Source organism: Bidens hawaiensis, unplaced genomic scaffold (genome assembly GCF_021521415.1).
Source record: "Bidens hawaiensis isolate Kalapana, Puna unplaced genomic scaffold, B.hawaiensis_p1.1 tig00004931_1, whole genome shotgun sequence".
Taxonomy (NCBI): Eukaryota; Viridiplantae; Streptophyta; class Magnoliopsida; order Asterales; family Asteraceae; genus Bidens; species Bidens hawaiensis.
Genome location: NW_027491311.1, coordinates 1396166 through 1416201, shown reverse-complemented (window position 1 = coordinate 1416201; position 20036 = coordinate 1396166). Strand labels below are relative to the sequence as shown.

At 35.6% G+C, this 20036-nt stretch overlaps 1 pseudogene; it reads left to right on the top strand.

The window, feature by feature from the left end:
• Positions 1 to 18259: 18259 nt before the first annotated feature.
• On the top strand, positions 18260 to 19724 carry LOC143628352 (pentatricopeptide repeat-containing protein At2g25580 pseudogene; annotated as a pseudogene).
• The last annotated feature ends 312 nt before the right edge of the window (positions 19725 to 20036 follow it).

The following is a 20036-nucleotide window of genomic DNA, read 5'->3' as shown; positions in this document are numbered from 1 at the left end:
GAGGTATGAGATATCGTTACAGTCTTAAGATATTATGATTCGTTTTTCAATAAGGTTTTATTTTCTCTATACCATTTCAATTTGACATTTAAATCAGTGGTTGAATAATGTCATTCAGTTGTTCAGCATCTTTTAACTGAAAAAGAATTCAGGGTGCTAAAAAATATGATTTAGTAATTAACATTCAAATTGTAATCTTGAGGTGCAAAAATATGATAAACTCTCTTGAACTGAAAAATGTTTGAATGGTAAACCAAATTCATTTTGTTTGCAAATTTCGCTTACATGGTATGTATTATGTAACATTTGTTGCATCTTCAACTAAGAATTGTTTGGATGACAAACCGATTTTTGGAAGCATTTTTTTTCTGATATGTTTGTCAATTATAATTTATATTTGTTTTAAAATTTAAATTTAAATTCTCTGAACATTAAATTTCATGCTTATAAATAGGGTAGACAGTTTTATGCTGTTAACAGAAGATGATGAACTAATTGGCACCTAATTGTAATTAGGATACAATGGTTTTTGATGAATTCATTGAACACTCAAACGTATTGCTATTATTAATGTGTCTAATACATGAAACTTTCTCATATTTACTACTTATGTGCAACAAGGTAGGAATGCAACAGGGTAGGAAGTGAGAGGTTTGAGGAATACTTCATTAATTGTTTGCATCAGGGGTGCATGTAACTGATCATTTGAGGAATATATGCTAATGAGGTGGTATGTAAGTTTTTTAAATAAATTTCTTAAATAAGTTTGTTCTAAATAATTTTCATGTAAAAATAGAGATCAAAAGCATGTACTATAATAATGTTAGAAAAAGGCCCCAAATTTTACTTCGGTTTGGGCCTAATCGGCATCGTTTAGAAGAAGCAATCAAAACGCTCAAACAAATCTTCACATCTCGCATCCGTTAATAATATTTTGTTGATTTTACACAAGTATTGGTTTCACGAGATGCTTCATTAATCCAGAGGAGGCAGCGTTAAGGTATTATATTATTCAGAATTAATGATTAACCCCATTGTTTAATGAATCTGCATGTTGACATGTGAGATGCTATATCATATTATGAATTTTGTTTATGTTATTTGATAGATTAGAGTGTTTGTCAAATTTTAATTTAGTCTAAATTGCCTTTCTGGTGCTCGATTGACCAAAAAGTCAAATACGGTCAATGGGCTGCCTTCATTGCAAAAGGAACACCTTTAAAATGAATTATATGAGGTGATTCTTTAAGGGTGGTAATATCGACCCATTTTCTATGAATGGGTTGATCCGAGTTGTGTTTTATCTCACAACATCGTTTGAATCATAATTTGTTTATGTAACCCATTTACTTATAAATTGGGATTTGGGTAATGTTTATAATCGGATGAGTCAAAGGGGTACCATTCATAACGTTTAGTTAGAAAGAAACATGTCAGTTTGGTTGAAAGTTCTACTATTTGGAAAGTTAATTTGCTATTGAAATAATGCCAACTTAAAGTAATTTTTTGACATAATTTGCCTGAACTTAGTTATATAAAGTATTTAAATCAATGAATAGGCTAACATGTCAATTATAGTGTAACAAATAATTACCATATATAAACAAAAAAAGAACTAATCACCAACTAAACCATTGTCATAACTTTAATAATCAGGTTGGGACAAAAGAAAATATAGTCACCAAATCGGATCATTTGTAAAAGTACGTTGCTATTTGCCCTTATTCTTGACGCATCTTGTGATTTAAAGTTGTCATATAAACTAGGTACATCGACAACGATGTTCTTTTGGGTTTTATGAGCAAATAGGATGTGAAGAAAGTGTTTCCATTGTTCGAAGGCGCAGTGGAAACCAAAGAAGCCGTCAGTTAGTAACCGGGTGGTAATTATCAAATAATGTCAGATTGTTTCCTTTTCATTTGAAATATTAAATATACCAAGAAAATTTCTATTCCCTTTATATGCAGCTTTTGTATATTGATTATATATGATGATCTTATCAACTTGTATTTGGTTTATGAGTTTTCGTCCTTCAAAACAGGCGGATTGTTAGTAGATATGGCAAAAGATGAGACAATTTATTTAAGTTAGAAGTATTGGATCATAAGGCCCGGAAATAGCTTGAATTGTAACGCCAACACTGGCTCACCTATTTCTATACTTATGATATATGAATGAAGCTGCAGTTGAGGTAGGAACCAATGCACTTTTGTTTACATAATCATTTCGTGTAGCTTATTTTTTAAATCCTTTAGGGGGGCGGTGATCGTTAATTGTATCTTAATTTTACATATTTGTTAGGCTCTTTAAGCTCTTTCTATACAGTATGGAGTTTTCGGTTAGCGAAAAAATTGGGTATGCCAATACTATTATTATCAACAACCCAAACCCACCACATAAATACATAATGTATCGTGTTTCAAAACACCTACTAGATATGTTGGTTCGCTACAATCATGTTTATCTATGTTCACATTGTTAAAAGGCATTTTTATCTTTTGGTATTGATGAATAGTTTTGATTTTTTCCTGTTTATTTCAGGTTTTTGATATTTTGTTTTATGAAGCGCCAAGCCATCTCTTTGCATGAATTACATTGCCTGAACATTTTGGAAGTTGCTTTTAATAATAAAATTACTTTTTGTAACAATGTCTATGTATTATTTATATAATAATGTATTAATGTATGTTTTATGGTTTATTGTTCTTCTATTTGTTCTCCTACCATAGGTGTATCTTAATGGTTATGTGTATACTTGAATTGCTCTTTAATGTGAAATTAATCATCACTAATGACTAAATGGTATCCCCAGGTGAATTGCTGGGATATTCTTCGCTAATTTTGAGCCTGATATGATTTTTCTACCTTCTTTTATATCTTACAATTCAGGTTCTATTTCTTAATTTGAAAAAACTTAATTAAAAATATAATATATAATATACTAATTTATTACTTAGTAATTTATAACTTGCACAAGATATTTTCTATATTTAAATTGTGTTGATATGACTATTTGATGCCACAAACGATACAAATCATCAAAGTAGTATGCTAAAGAAGATGGCTAAAGGCAAATGCAAGGTATATTGATATTGCATTTATTTCATTATTTATTTGAAACATTAAAATACAAAACCAATTGTCAAAATAATAATGTTAAGTTCGAATTTTTTTTGTACCCAACCCCGTGTAGTACACGGGCATATAACCTAGTTATCTATATAAATTAAAGTTGAAGGTTAATCAAATGACAGCATACCATTGGTCCAGCCATGTTGTTTATTTCTTTTTTCTTTTGTTTTAATTAGGTAGCGTAACGAATGTAACGATATCCGACCGAATGTCAAATTTATTATTATTTTTATTTTTTTTGTTTTGGTTCCGTAATGAACGAGACGGAAACCAACCGCATTCGCATAGACTCGGCGCTTCAACACCCGGGAGTGACAACACTCGGGTTTGGCCGAAGCCCAGGTTACACCCGGGAGTGACAACACTCGGGTTTGGCCGAAGCCCAGGTTTTACCGACCGATGGAACCTAAAGCGTGGGCTAGTTGTTGGATCGTACGTTTAACAAGACACATGGGATCAACCAAGACACATGTTTAACAACACGATGACCGGTTTGATGGTTTAAACCGAAACATAAACACCCCTGCATACGTGGGATGTGAAGACACGAGATGCCAAAGTTAAACAGGTCTTCTAGGACTAGAATGATGTAGTAGAGCCTAGAGCGTGGGCTAGTTGTTGGATCATACGTTTATCCTTGAGCCTACTAAACAGGAGTGATTCACTATGCAAAGGAAAAGAAAAATAATTAGAATCATATATTATAAGGATTATAAAATTGACAAAGAATATATAATTGTAATAGTATTAACTAAACTTTTTATGATATTTGGCCAATTGATTAAAAAAAAACCGCACGAATAATTGGGTTACGTGGGTGATGCTGACTGTATAAAGATTTAGGAATTTTTGTTCCAATCCATATATATTAATTATCGTGTCTCTAAACAAGTCTTTTCGTATTATTCTATTTATAAAGATTTTTGTGTTTCGAAAAAATGACACGACTAGTTATCATGTTGTGTTTGTGTCTAGCATCACAGGTAATTGTGCCTTATCGTGTTGTGTCTAGCCCATTATATCAGCTTTACTTTAGAGCCTCTTCTACTAAGCCTACAGCACATAGTCTTGTCCTAACTCTGATTCTAACGCGTCTCAACTTAGTTCCTTTACGCTAGACAACGGTAAACCAAGACCCACTTGCTGTCGCAACACTATAGATGTTGTTATGTTGTGAATACTAACATCAATGGGTTAGACAAGGAGAGATGCCAGTGCAATTATTGTGCCAATCCACATAGAAAAACTGATCACAAAACCAACAAACAGATGGGATAACTTTCATTACTATGCCACATCAACAAGGAGAATGAGTTTGTTAGGAAGAGTGAAAACATTTAATTTATTCTCCCTTTGATCTCATAGTTTATATTGGGTTCTCTTTCTCGTACGTTTCATGAATTCTCTGTCATTTCCTTTAATTTCTATGAAAGTTATTAACTCTTTGCTTAATGCATAATAGTAGATAGAGGGGGGCATGTCACTTTCTTTCCTAGTTGTAGACACGAAGAAGTATGTCAAACGACAAAAGAGGATGGTTCGTGGATTGTGTTCTTGGGGAAAGAAGGCTCCAGGAGTCAAAAGAGGGAGTAGGAACGTCTAACAATTTTAGGAAATAGTCAGTGACGGATCAAAAAGAAAAATTAAGTAGTAGCGCGAGCTAAAAATATTTGTACTAAAAATACACTTCACCAAAAAAGTTGAAGGGTAGTCCACCTCAACCTATGCTAGATCTACCCCTCATAAAAATACACTATGAGGTTTTTTTCATGTGAGTACCCTTGTAAATTTGAGATGGGGTGATTAATTTCTGTAAGTAAAGTATTTGGCTTTGGGTCTATGAGTGAATTGTGGGTATTATTATTATTATTATAACAAATTAGTTAAATTCGGAAAAATTCTCAAAATAGCCATGTTGACCACTTGTTACCATTTCTAGTTATGGCTTTCCAAAAATCCCAAAATTGACCACTCAAGAACCGTCGGAACAACGGTTCTTGGTCTGCCATCCGGCTAAACATAAAAAAGACGGCGGACCGACTAAACTTCGAGTAATCTACCAAACTGTTTGGGAGGGCCGATGGAATTTGTATTTGAAAATTTTATTTAATTTGAACTACTTTAATAAGAAATAACAAGTTTAAAAAATAAAACAAAATTTTATAAAAAAATTGAAATAAATTATAAGGTTACAATAAAATGTATAAAATATTTTTTTTGGAAATGATGGTTTTGCCCTTGTAGTATTCACACTTTTTAACTTAACCGAGAAAACTAATGGGTTAGGGAACAACATTTTTTAAATGGTAAAACATAAATGATATAACTTGTAATTATATTACTTATACGACAGAGCCTTCATTTTGATGTAAACGTAAAGGAAGAAGAGTGCAATTCACTCCCTACAAAAATGAAACAAGAAGTTTGCATGCTAAAAAAGGAAGAGGCAACACATGCGTTAAAAAGAAAATAATATGCCATAGATGTAACATTCGTTAATTTTCTAACCTGAAACCATCACCGAAGAGTACCACATTCACAAAAGATATCGGACACCACCATCATTGTACCTTACCACCATTACCAGATCTGAGGTCACCGTCTAATCTAACCATCGCCCTTCACCATCTCCATATCCGGGCGACCCGTGTTTCTCTCCGATTTTACGTTTAGTGCACCACCACCATTATCCCTGCCACACATGCATACACCATAACCGTAAAAACGATTAGCAAGATATCGTGATTGATTTGTATTTACAGCACCTCCGGATAAACGATTGAAAAGATCTCCGATCGGTTGTTATTTCTAGTCGCTTGAATTAACTTTTAGATTTTAAACTTGGGGGTTTTGAAATTAAGGTAAGACGAAAAATGGAGGCAGTGGTAGTTGGAGAAGAAGGATGGGCCGGATGAGGTTGCGGTGGGTATTGGAGACTGTAGATTGATGAAGATGAATAATGGTGGGTGGTGGCCGGTTGCCGGCGGTAAGTTGGTAGTAGCGAGTAACTGAGTGATGTTAAGGACTCAAATGTTGATTAGGTTATGGTGGTGATGGTGATGGTGGTGGGTGTAGGGCAGAGAAGATAATGAATTGATGATGGCTAGATAATGATGATGGTATACATACATGATGTTGATTATGATAGCATTGTTGGACTCGGTATGCCCAAGACACATATTATAATTGATGTGGCTAGTACGTCATGATCCAAGTCGGGTCATACCCAATAACAAGCTAGACAAACACCAATAATATTTGTTTATATATGATATGATCATAACAAATGAATATTAACACTTGAGTTATTTGGAAAGGGGTTCCTAAATAAAATGTACTTGTGAAATAAATAAATCATATGGATGATTTATGCTTTGAGAAAGAGCATTCCATATTGTTGTTTAAGAGGGTTAAGTAACAATATGTTGAGCATGTTACATATAATGTGTCATTGTGTATGACACAATACAAGGAATGACACAATACAAGTTATGATACACAATGGTATATTTGGAAACATTGCAAATAATAAAAACAAGAAAGGAAAGAAAAGCCCCCCCCCCCTCACCTTGTCTTATTTTATTATCATAACAAACTTAGTGAGTGCATGCAAGAGATGTGATTGGATGCCTTGGGTGGTGCCTTTCATAACTCACCCAACTCTCTTTCTCTCACACAAGAGACTATTACACAAGTACACAAAACTCTCTCAACTCTTCCTCTCTTCTCTCTTGGATTCGGCCAAGATCAAAGGTAAGGAAGAGGAGTTTTTTCAAGTGAAAATCCTAGCTAGAAGTGGTGTATTATCGGAGGCTTGGGGTATGCAAGCTTGAGGACCTTCCGTTTGAAGTTCTTACCCTTCTATCATCTCCTTCTTCACCCGGATTTGTCATCTTGAAAGGTAGTCTTGACATGCATGGACTTATAGTGACATGCATGTGTTTGATAGTATGTATTTCGTATTTGGATCCGGGTTTGGGTTTTGCATGTGTAAAATAGGTTTTATACATATCAAATTAACAAGATTTAAAACTTATATCCGCTGCGTCTTTGGTAAAATTGGGATTTTATCACTTTGATAATCTTGATAAAACCCAACAATGGCATCAAGAGCCGCTTATACGGATGCATGCTTCATTAGACCCAAAAATTTTCGGGTTTATGGTGGGGTTTTACCATATGGCCGAAAATTTTGGGGTTTTGGTTGCCCCATGATTTTTCAAGGTTATAATTTACATTCATGTGGTAATATTTAAAAACTAAGTCATTTGGATGATTAATTGTGTTGTTTGGACAAAACCCGGAACTTTCGGTTTTGTCAAGTTTGGGCCGAAAGTTTTAGAGAAAGGGGAACCATTTTTGGGTCATTGTGTTATTACATATTTGGATGTGTAATAGATGTTCATAACCTAGCCATGGCCTTGTGTTTGGTTGAATGTTTGTGTTGATTGTTTTTTCATTCAAATGGTTGTTTGTTCAGTCGATATGGTTGTAATATTTATTTGGGTTTGTAATCTATTTATTCTTTCAAATGGTTTATAATAATAAGTAGATTAGATGCATTTCTTTTACTAGAGAAAAATGTATTAAGATATATTTTTGTAAAAGAAGATGCAAGGAAGGAGGCCCAAATAAAATGAAGGAGACCACAACACGGGGGTGAACACTTAGAGCATTTGGATGCAGGATCAAGTGGGAGTTCACCGACACAAGCACATGTACTTTTGAGTCCCTTAGGAGAGACCATTTGGCACACTTGTCTTTGGTCAACAAGTGTGGTCAACATTAGGAGGCTATGGTTATGAACTTGTGGTCTTGTATGTTTTATGCTTGCATGGTTGATTTACTTTTGTTTGTGTTATTGCAATGTGGTTTGCTAACAACTTAAAATCAACAACTAGCATAAAATTGGTTCCTTAGAAATCGTTAGGTAATAAAAATGGGTTTTATTAAAGGCTAATGATTTCATAATAAAATGGGTTTTATTAATAAGAAGTTTGAAAATGGGTTTTTCAAATAAGTACCATACATTTGAATGCATGCAAATGAAAGGTACACAAAAAGTTTTCCAATCTAGAATTTAGAAAACTAAAAATCCCTTTTATAAAATAAGTTGAACACCATCCTTTTATACGACACTTGAATCACTTGGGAACTCGGTGTGGGATAAAGCTCACCTAACCACATTAGAGGAAACTTGTGAGTTGAGGTGGGTTTGCCATATTTGTGGGATAAAGGTCACCTAACCACTTGTATATGTAAATTCACACGTGTGTGTAAGTAGGACGACTTAAATTGGAAACCATGTGAATAGGGTCACCAAAGCATGGCGTACAATGGTGTTGATGGGATTAAACATGCCAACTAAGCATGAGATGCTTAACCGATCCCATAAAACTAGAAATTGCAAAGGGTTGCAATCGTCAAACGTTGACTACCTTGTTAATTTAAATAGGGGGATAAAGGTCACCTAACTACTATTTGAATGTAACGTTAAGTTCTAGATTTTAATCATTAATTGTCTTGGAGACATAAAAGGGTATTAACGATTAAAATAATTGATATCAAAAATACTAAAATTGAGCTTTGTTATATTTGTAGATGGCCACAATCAACAATCCACCTAACGTTATTATTCTACCCGTCAATAACCTATCACTAAGATCTATTCTTGACAAGGATCGTCTAAACTATACCAACTTTATGGATTGGTATCGAAACTTGAGAATCGTTCTCAAGCAAGAAAAGAAGTACTACGTATTAGAAGATCCTCTTCCCGATGAACCTAGCATTGACGATGCCGAAGACCACAACAATTGGGTTAAGCACAATGAGGATTCGGTGCAAGTTTCTTGCCTCATGTTGGGAACTATGATTCCCGAGATTCAAAAGGACTTTGAACTTCATGGGGCGTACGACATGATCACCCAACTTAAGGAAATGTTCCTTACACAAGCTAGGATGGAACGCTTCGAAACGGTTCGAGCGCTTCATGCATGTCGTATGGAAGAAACCAAATCGGTCTCATCTTATGTACTTAAGATGAAAAGCCACATTGATCGTCTCGAGCGCCTTAATTGTCGCATCTCAAACGAGTTAGCCACGGATTTGATCCTAAATGGGCTAACTAAAAGGTTTGAGACATTTGTTATGAATTATAACATGAATGGATGGGACAAGAGCATTGGTGAGCTTCACGCAATGCTTAAGAAGGCCGAGACGGGAATGGGTAAAAAGGTTTTACCCGTTCTCAAGATCAATGAAGGAGGCAATAAGAAAAGGCATCACCCGGAACCCAAGTAAAGGTTGCCAAAGGAAAGGGACAAATCAAGGGCAAGTTCAAAGGAAAGGCAAAAGTGGAACCACCCAAACCGAAGAAGCTAAAGGTTAGCTTGGAGGATCCGTGCTTTGGATGTGGGGGAGATAGGGCATTGGATGAGGAATTGTCCAACCTATCTCAAAGAGTTGAAAGCTAAGAGAGATGCGGGGCAATCCTCGGGTAAAACTTTCATGATTCATATTGATCTTAACCTTATTTCCTCAAACACATGGATATTGGATACCGGATGTGAAACTCATATTTGCAATTCATTGCAGGGGTTCAAGGGAAATGAATGATTCAAGAAAGGAGATATTAGTCTCTTCATGGGCAACGGAGCAAAGGTTGTTGTCGAAGCCCGAGGAGACTACACATTGAACCTTCCAAATGGTTTGGAAGTTATTTTGAAAGATATTTTGTATGCTCCTAATTTGACTAGGAACATTATCTCCGTTTCTTTGTTAAGACAATATGGGTATGATTTTAAATTTGTGGACAATGGTATGTGTTTTCATGAATAATGTCTTTTATTTTAAAGCAATGCCGTCTAATGGCATTTATGAATTAGTTCTTGATAACACATCCTTTGATAACATGTTGTACCAATCAAGCACCAAGAGACTCAAAATGGATTTGAGTAAGACTTATCTTTGGCAATGTCGCCTTGGTCATATAAACAAAGATCGCATACATACACTTCAAAAGAATGGTCTTTTGGAATCAAGTGAAGATGATTCATTTGATAAGTGTGAGTCTTGTTTACTAGTAAAAATGACCGAGGACCCCTTTAGTGGGACAAACGAAGGGGCAAAAGACTTATTGGGTATCATACATTCGGATGTATGTGGTCCTTTTAAGACAATGACAAGGAATGGTGAAAGATACTTCATTACTTTTATCGACGATTTTAGTCGTTATGGGTATATGTACTTGTTAAGACACAAAGATGAAGCCTTTGAAATGTTCAAAGTCTTCCAAAATGAAGTACAAAATCAACTCGATAGAACCATCAAAGTACTTCGTTCGGATAGAGGAGGTGAATACCTAAGTGATGCTTTCCGAGATCATCTTAGGAGTTGTGGGATAATCTCACAACATACTCCACCCGGAAGACCACAACATAATGGTGTGTCCGAAAGGAGGAATCGAACTCTATGGGATATGGTTCGATCAATGATAGCTAGAAGCATATTACCTCTATCATTTTGGGGTTTTGCTTTGCTCTCCGCGGCCCGTGTTCTAAATATGGCCCCAACCAAGAAAGTGGACAAAACACCTTATGAAATATGGAATGGAAGGGTTCCATCATTATCATATTTAAAGATATGGGGTTGTGAGGCTTATGTCAAGAACAACACCCAAAACAAACTTGAAAGTCGATCCACTAAGTGTATCTTTGTAGGATATCCCAAGGACTCCATGGGATATTATTTCTACAACCCAACCGAGCAAAAGGTATTTGTTGCTCGAAAGGCCGAGTTCATGGAAACTATGTTCCTTATGGAAGGTACTAGTAGAACTGTGGAACTCGAGGAGGATCGAGAACCACAAGTCGATACACGTTTGGTTGAAACTAGCACTCAACAAGAGGTTGTTGAGAATGATCAAATGGTTGATCAAGACACACAAAACGTTCGCAAATCCGGTAGGATTAGTCATCCACCCGAAATATATGGATTTTTCATGGATGGGTGCTATGTGGTAGATTCGGATGAACCCACCACATACCGTGATGCAATGTCACAATCCGATTGTGACAAATAGCTTGAAGCCATGAACGTTGAGATGCAATCCATGCATGACAACCAAGTATGGGATTTGGTTGTACCACCTCTTAATTCCAAACCGGTTGGAAGTAAGTGGGTTTTCAAGAAGAAAACCGATATGCATGGAAACTTGGATACTTATAAAGCTAGATTTGTAGCAAAAGGTTTCACTCAAACTCAAGGGGTTGACTATGATGAAACTTTTTCTCCCGTAGCAATGCTAAAGTCTATTAGGATATTTTTTGCCATATTCGCACATTATGACTATGAGATATGGCAAATAGATGTCAAAACCGCTTTCCTAAATGGGCATCTTGAGGAAGATGTCTATATAGTTCAACCCGAAGGTTTTGTCGATCCACAACATCCTAACAAAATATGCAAGTTAAAGAAATCAATCTATGGATTGAAACAAGCATCTAGAAGTTGGAATCACCGTTTTGATGAAGAAGTAAAGAAATTTGGGTTCATCAAGAATGGTGATGAAGCTTGTGTGTATAAGAAAGCTAGTGGGAGCATCATTACCTTCTTAGTATTGTATGTTGATGACATACTACTATTTGGGAATGACATTCCAACCATGGAAGGGGTAAAAGCATGGCTTGGAAGTTGTTTTTCTATCAAGGATCTTGGTGAAGCCGCCTATATTTTAGGAATAAAGATCTATAGGGATAGATCAAGGCGGTATATAGGTTTAAACCAAAGTGCATACATTGACAAAATCTTGAAGAGATTCAAGATGGAGAACTCTAAGAAAGGTTTGGTACCTACTCAAAGAGGAAAAATATTGAGTGCATCTCAATGTCCAAGCTCAAAGGATGAGCAAGAGAAAATGAATGGAATCCCATACGCATCGGCTATTGGATCCATCATGTATGCAATGGTATGCACTAGACCGGATGTATCATGCGCTTTAAGCATGACAAGTAGATTCCAACATAATCCGGGAAGTAGCCATTGGATGGCGGTTAAGAGTATATTGAAATACCTTAGAAGGACTAAGGACATGTTTCTAATATACAGTTTGGGTGAGGAGGAACTCGTTGTAAAGGGTTACACAGATGCGAGTTTCCAAACTGATCGAGATGATTCTATATCACAATCAGGATATGTTTTCGTTATGAATGGTGGGGCAATCTCTTGGAAGAGCTCAAAGCAAGACGTGGTAGCATTATCCACCACGGAATCGGAATACATCGCCGCCTCATTGGCAGCTCAAGAAGCTGCGTGGATTAGAAAATTCATTGCTGACCTAGGGGTAGTCCGTACCATTCAGGACCCTCTAGAGATCTTTTGTTACAACGAAGGTGCGATTGCTCAAATCAAGGAACCTCGTGCACATCAAAAGACGAGGCACACTGAGCGGAGGTTCAACTACATAAGGGATGAAGTTGAGAAAGGAAAGATATGTATTCGCAAAGTTCACACCGATCAAAACATTGCGGATCCACTCACGAAGCTCCTTGAAAGGCCAAAGCATGAAGGTCACACTTGTGCCTTAGGACTTTGATATTCTAGTGATTGGATATGATCTATTTCGTATTTGGATATCGGAACAATTGTTATTTTAATCATCATATGATTATGGTTTATGATTATGACATTTTGAGTTATGTTCCATTTTAGCATGTTTAAATCCAAGAATAAGTTAATTATTCTAAATGTCTGTAGTCGCTCATATTTGTGGGAACAAGTATGAAGGTAAGACTATTATGAACTTGGATTGGTAGATATTTATAAGGTATGAATATGGAGCAAAGGTTGCTGCCAAGGTTCATAGATATTTATGGGATATAAATATTGGACTGACCCGCTCTCAAATGTTACTACATGGAATCTTTGTGATTGATCATAAGTAAATTTGAGGAAAGGCGAATATCATAGTATCCTCCGACCTGAGATACATATTGGGTCTTGATATTCATCAAGTATTATGCTTTGACTTAGTTCTTCGCTGTTCTGAAACATAACCGTAAATAAGTCTAAGATCATGTATGGTACTAGGTGATTGTGAAAGACGTATGTAGTCAAAAGGGGATTTGTCCCTCTTATTCGTTGAGAGTAAGATGTCTAAGGCCTGCTAAGTTAAATCAACATAGAATAATCACTCTATGTCTCTGGATTTGACATAACATCTGAGACAACAGGATATATGATAGTTTCACCTAAATAATTTTAAGTAAGGGACTTGAAGGGGATGATGTTATTAAATGGCACTTCATCATGCGTATTAGGGGTAGTAAACCGTAGTTAGGCGGTATTTGATACTTGCATCAATCTTCTATGTATCTTGTACAAGTGGGAGATTTTTGGACTCGGTATGCCCAAGACACATATTATAATTGATGTGGCTAGTACGTCATGATCCAAGTCGGGTCATACCCAATAACAAGCTAGACAAACACCAATAATATTTGTTTATATATGATATGATCATAACAAATGAATATTAACACTTGAGTTATTTGGAAAGGGGTTCCTAAATAAAATGTACTTGTGAAATAAATAAATCATATGGATGATTTATGCTTTGAGAAAGAGCATTCCATATTGTTGTTTAAGAGGGTTAAGTAACAATATGTTGAGCATGTTACATATATGTGTCATTGTGTATGACACAATACAAGGAATGACACAATACAAGTTATGTTACACAATGGTATATTTGGAAACATTGCAAATAATAAAAACAAGAAAGGAAAGAAAAGCCCCCCCCCCCCCTCACCTTGTCTTATTTTATTATTATAACAAACTTAGTGAGTGCATGCAAGAGATGTGATTGGATGCCTTGGGTGGTGCCTTTCATAACTCACCCAACTCTCTTTCTCTCACACAAGAGACTATTACACAAGTATACAAAACTCTCTCAACTCTTCCTCTCTTCTCTCTTGATTCGGCCAAGATCAATGGTAAGGAAGAGGAGTTTTTTCAAGTGAAAATCCTAGCTAGAAGTGGTGTATTATCGGAGGCTTGGGGTATGCAAGCTTGAGGACCTTCCGTTTGAAGTTCTTGCCCTTCCATCATCTCCTTCTTCACCCGGATTTGTCATCTTGAAAGGTAGTCTTGACATGCATGTGTTTGATAGTATGTATTTCGTATTTGGATCCGGGTTTGGGTTTTGCATGTGCAAAATAGATTTTATACATATCAAATTAACAAGATTTAAAACTTATATCCGCTGCGTTTTTTGGTAAAATTGGGATTTTATCACTTTGATAATCTTGTTAAAACCCAACAAGCATCAATTAAAATAATTTAAACAAAATAAAGAAAATGATTGAAGACGGTTTTGCCCTTCACTTAACGTGAAATTCTAGCGGTGTTAGCCATTTGGACTATATTGACAACAACTGACAAACCTCGATGGTTCAGTTGCACAAAAACAAAATTTTGGACGAAAGTCACATAACTAAACAAACCTTAGGGATGATTTTGGCACGTTACTCTTTAATTTAATACGTATATAGTAGTTTGTTACGTTAATTATATTTATTTAACGTTAAGGCTCTTTCAATTGAGACGTGTAGGTTTCTTTGATTTTTAACGAACAAAGATAAACAAACATGAATATGCTGATTTTTTTTTAAAACGAACAAACATGAACACAAGTATTTGTCTTATGAAAAAGAGGCAGTTAATGTAGGATACGATGGTGGTTGACGCATGAGAGGGGAGGTTGATGATGGTGGATGGTAATCATAAGTAACCCGGTAGAGGATAGACCAGCAACAGGGAATATGTAGATGAGAGAAATTATATTAAGGTTTGATGTTAATAGTGTTTCACAAATAAATGAGATCTTATAACTTGTTTAAGGGTCATCCAAGTTTGGTGAGACCCATGACCCGTGAAAATTAATGTTTGAGGATTAAGGGTTTTCACAAATAATTGAGATGTTATAAACTGTTTGAGAATTATCCGGGTTTGGTGAGACCCATGACCCGCAAAAACTATTGTTTGATAATGAAGAGTTTTATATATAAATGAGATGTTATAACCCGTTTAAGGATTATCCGGGTTTGGTAAGACCCATACCCACGAATTCGGGTCAAATACATAAAAAGCCACCATTCATGAATGAAGCAATCTAGTGGCCCAAGAAGGAGTGGGGAGCAACCACATCACCGCACATAGGATTTTTGAGTAAGCAATTATAGATAGATAGATAGATAGATAGATAATTTTTATTTATTTATTTATTATTATTTTTTTTTTGCAGAAGTTGATCTTAGCAGATTTCTTCCAAAGTGTTTTATTCACTGCTATTGAAGGTACACTTTTCAGATTTAGCCACTAAGGTTATGTATTTTTTTTGTTGTTTATGTGTGCATTGATTATGTCTTCTATTTAGGGTGTAGTATAGAATTAATATAGTAGGTTTTTATATGAAACAAATTTGTTATTAGAGTTCGGTAAAAGACAGTTGTTTATTCAAAGTTTTAATGTTGTATGTGTGCGATTAGCCGTTGTGATATGTAGTTGTTGTTGTAGAGATTTTAAGTAACTAATATCGTAGATGTCTATGGACATTAACGAACGTCAGTATTCAAGAAAAAGGTCTAGGGCGGGCTCGGATTTTGATCCACATTCAGCGTTTTAGAGTCAGAAGTTAATGACCAGGTTACCAACCATTATAGGAGTGTTGTTATGGGTTCTTTTTGTTAAGCTCATGAGCTCTTATCTTCGTTTTTTGTGTGATGTTGTGCAGGTTCATTTTCACCTTGCGTTCGCCTAATCGCTTAAACTTCGTAGTAAAAGGTAAATTTTATAAACATAATTCGCCAACTTCAAAGTTTTGTAGTCTGTGTGTACTCTGTTACAAATGTTAGGAACATGACATCGTTCCTAGTGTCATTCTAAGGTCGAAACTCTCTATATTAATAACGTTACCAAACACGACCCGCTTTATAAATCAGGTTACATGTCATATGTCTTGTCAACCCAAAGCATGATTATTTAATGTCTTGCTTTGGGTTATGATTAAAATTGTCACAACCATAGTGCTTTAAATAAAGACCAGTGTAATTTTATAAATAGTGGATAAAAAATAATTATAATACAACTTAAAAGCCGGCTAAAAATGATGTTTAAATCTCTTACATTTTGTTTTACTTTCACATAAATTTATGTGTAAATCTTATATGCATTTTCTATTAACATGGTTTATACATATTTAAGTTCATTATAATTATCACCCTCAAGGGCGAAGAGGGTGATGGGTAACTGTTGAGATGATCGTTTATACTTTTGGTTATAAAGGATGAAAGAAATGTGTGTTGTGTTTAGTTGTTAATTGTTGTTGAATTTGTGGTAGTTGATATTTGGTTATAAGAGTACACGTCTTGCTGGTGTAATTTTTGTTGATGTTTTTGGATGATTGCTTTTGTATTTTTTTTTCTGCAACAATTAGATTTATTTTTGTGTAATGCAAGTTGATTGGGGCTTTCATGTTTATATGTTTGTATGACGTTTCGTGTAATGCAAGTTGATTGGTGTGTTCGTGTTTATATGCTTGTATGACGTTTAACACCGTTTTGTTAATGGTAGTTCTTTTCAACATAAATAATAGCAGCCAGCTGCTTTTGTTGATCGGCTTGTAACGTGAGCAACCAAAGCTTATTAAAACCTTCCCGACGCAACACGTTGGGTAAAAACTAGTTATAGCTATGAAAAAAATTATTATTGTTTTGTCAACAAAGTCAAACTTCTTTGGTATAATCCAATCACTTTAAATTCTAATTCTTTACCACCATGCCACTAGGGGTGCGCCCCATCTTCATCTTTATAAATACAATAAAAAACGCTATAGTTCTTATGTTGTTTAATTAAATAATATTTTTTTATACATTTTATCATTACAGTTTCTTTCTTATCTACTCACAACCAATTTTAATAAATATTATAAAGTAAGCTTAGGCAAATAAAATTTCCCAAAACTTACAGTCACAAACTCTTATCTCTCCTTCACTCATAACCGCTCTTAAACCTATCTTATAGAAGATGGGTTGAGAATGCTCTAACGCGTATATCTGAAGTAACTCATAAGTGACTCATATGGTTAGGGCTGTCACTTTTACCCGAAACCCGAAAAAACCCGTACCCGAACCCGAACTAACCCGACCCTAAAAACCCGAACCCAAGAAAAGACTAAGTTGAACCTGAACCAAAGTAATTCGGGTTGGTTCTCGGGTTTGATTTATAAGTTTCGGGTCAACCCGAAAAACTCGAATAAACTTTTAGTTTTGAAATTAAATATATTTTTTTTGGTATAATAGACTTAGTCTTAGTCACTAAAGTTATTAGAATCTGAGCCTAATTGACTGTTGTCATTCCAACTGTTATGGATCGATTGTTTATTTAATTTATATTTCCCATTTATTACTAATAGCAACCGTAATCGAACAATCAAATCACGTCTGATTGAAAACGATTATGATTCGAGTTAGTTACCTAGTTTTACTCTTCTTTTGAATTGTTTTATAACTTTATCAAGTTATAATGGTTTATTATTTGATTATTTGTGTTACGAGCAAAGAAGAGGATGTTGGTTTAATTTTAACATTGAAGTTTCTTAATTTTCTTTTTTGTTTTCTGTTTCATTTTCTAGGATACTCGAAACCCGATTAACCCAACCCAAAGAAACCCAAACCTGAAAAACCCGTGAGAGATTTAGGTTGGGTTTCGGGTTAAGATTTAAAACTTGAAACCCGAAAAACCCAAAAAATGAATCCGAAGAACACCCTTATATATGGTACACGATGCAAAAAGTTTGGAACTAGTTTTCAATAAGCTAAAGTACCGAGCTAAATATGTAATCTGTCCGTCTACCCATTTGAACCTTGGGGTTTAACCATCTCCTCCCTCCGCCGTCGCCGTTTCTATGTTCGTCGAATCATGTCTCAAGCAAGAGTAAAGGCATCTCAAGCAGCTAAATCTCTCACTTATTTATACAACGCCTCACCAAAGTATTATTATTGTTCTACTATTAAATCCCGTTCATGTATCAAAACTTATTCCACACTAAGCTCTGCGGCAACCTTTGATTTTCAAAACCCTGGTGCTGATTATGGTCATATTAACTGGAATTATACCCAAACTTACAATCGCTTTGACCAAAACCCTAACCCTAAAATGAACTATCAAATCCCAAATTATTCCCCGCCCGAAGAGAACCTGGATGAAGGCGGGCGATTATGCGGCACAATCGAGGAGCTTGATGGGTTTTGCAAAGAGGGGAAGTTAAAGGAAGCAGTGGACCTTTTGGGTTTACTCGAGCGGAATAACGTTTCGGTTGATATGAACAGGTATTTGTTTCTGATGAATGAGTGTGGAGAGGCCCAGGCGCTTGAAGAAGCGAAACGTGTTCACGAGCACCTTGCGAGGTCGGTGCCGCGTATTGATGTTTGGGTTTGCAATAAAGTATTGGAAATGTATGCGAAATGTGGATTGATGGAAGATGCACACAAGGTGTTTGATAAAATGTCTCAGAGAAATTTGACTTCTTGGGATACTATGATAACATGGCTTGCTAAAAACGGGCACGGGAAAGATGCGATTGACATGTTCACTGAGTTTAAAAAGATTGGCTTGAACCTGGATAGTCAAATGTTTTTTGGCGTGTTTACTGCGTGTAGTGTGTTAGGAGACATGAACGAGGGGATGTTACACTTTGACACAATGAGTAAGAATTATGGCATTACGCCATCCTTAGAACATTATAAAAGTGTAGTTGATATGCTCGGGAGTGCAGGTTATTTAAACGATGCCCTAGAATTCATTGAAAACATGCCTATGGAACCAAGTATAGAAATTTATGAAACTATGATGAACCAGTGTAGGATACACGGGGATGCCGAGCTTGGAGACCGTTTGACCGAGCTCATCAGCCTTCTAGATCCTTCTTATTTGGATGAACAATCAAAATCTGGGCTTATACACGTAAAGCCTTCAGACATTGCAAAAGAAAAGGAAAAAAAGAGGTTATCGGGCTTTAATCCACTCGAGATTAAAACCAAAGTTTATGAATACCGAGCCGGTGACACATCACACCCTGAGCACGAGAAGTTATATAGTCAACTTAGGTGTTTAAAACAGCCCATGAAGGAAGCTGGTTATGTTCCTGAGACTAAATTTGTTCTTCATGATATTGACCAAGAAAGCAAGGAGGAAGCTCTTTTGTCACATAGTGAAAGGCTTGCTTTATCACAAGCTCTTTTGACCAGCCCGGCTCGTCAACCCGTAAGAATAATAAAAAATCTTCGTGTTTGTGGTGATTGCCATAATGCGTTAAAGATTATTTCTAAACTCGTTGGAAGACTAATTATTGCTCGTGATGCAAAGAGGTTTCATCATTTTGAAAATGAAGTATGTTCTTGTGGAGATTATTGGTGACAATTTACCGTTTTGATATGAACCCGTTTTTGTTTTCTAGTTTTGGTTCACCCTGTATGATTTATTAACTTATTTACATGATATGTGTTGAGAAACAAACATTAGATGATGTTATGGGTTACCTTTGATATTGAGTAAGTCAAGTATTTGTTAGCTATAAGAATCATATTACAAAGCCTCCAAGCTTCATATATTTTTGTTTTTTTACAACATATTTTTGCAAGCTACATGCTATTAAGTGTTCGTGCTGTTTTGGATACTGAAAGACACAAGCTTACATGCTATTAAGTGTTCATGCTGCTTTGGATATTGAAAGACAGTGGTGAGCATCTTATCGAGCAGGCAAATAGCCAAATATATCAAGAATCGTGAACTACAGGGTATGCTATCTTTATATTTTAGTTTACCTTTTAAGAATATATTTCAAA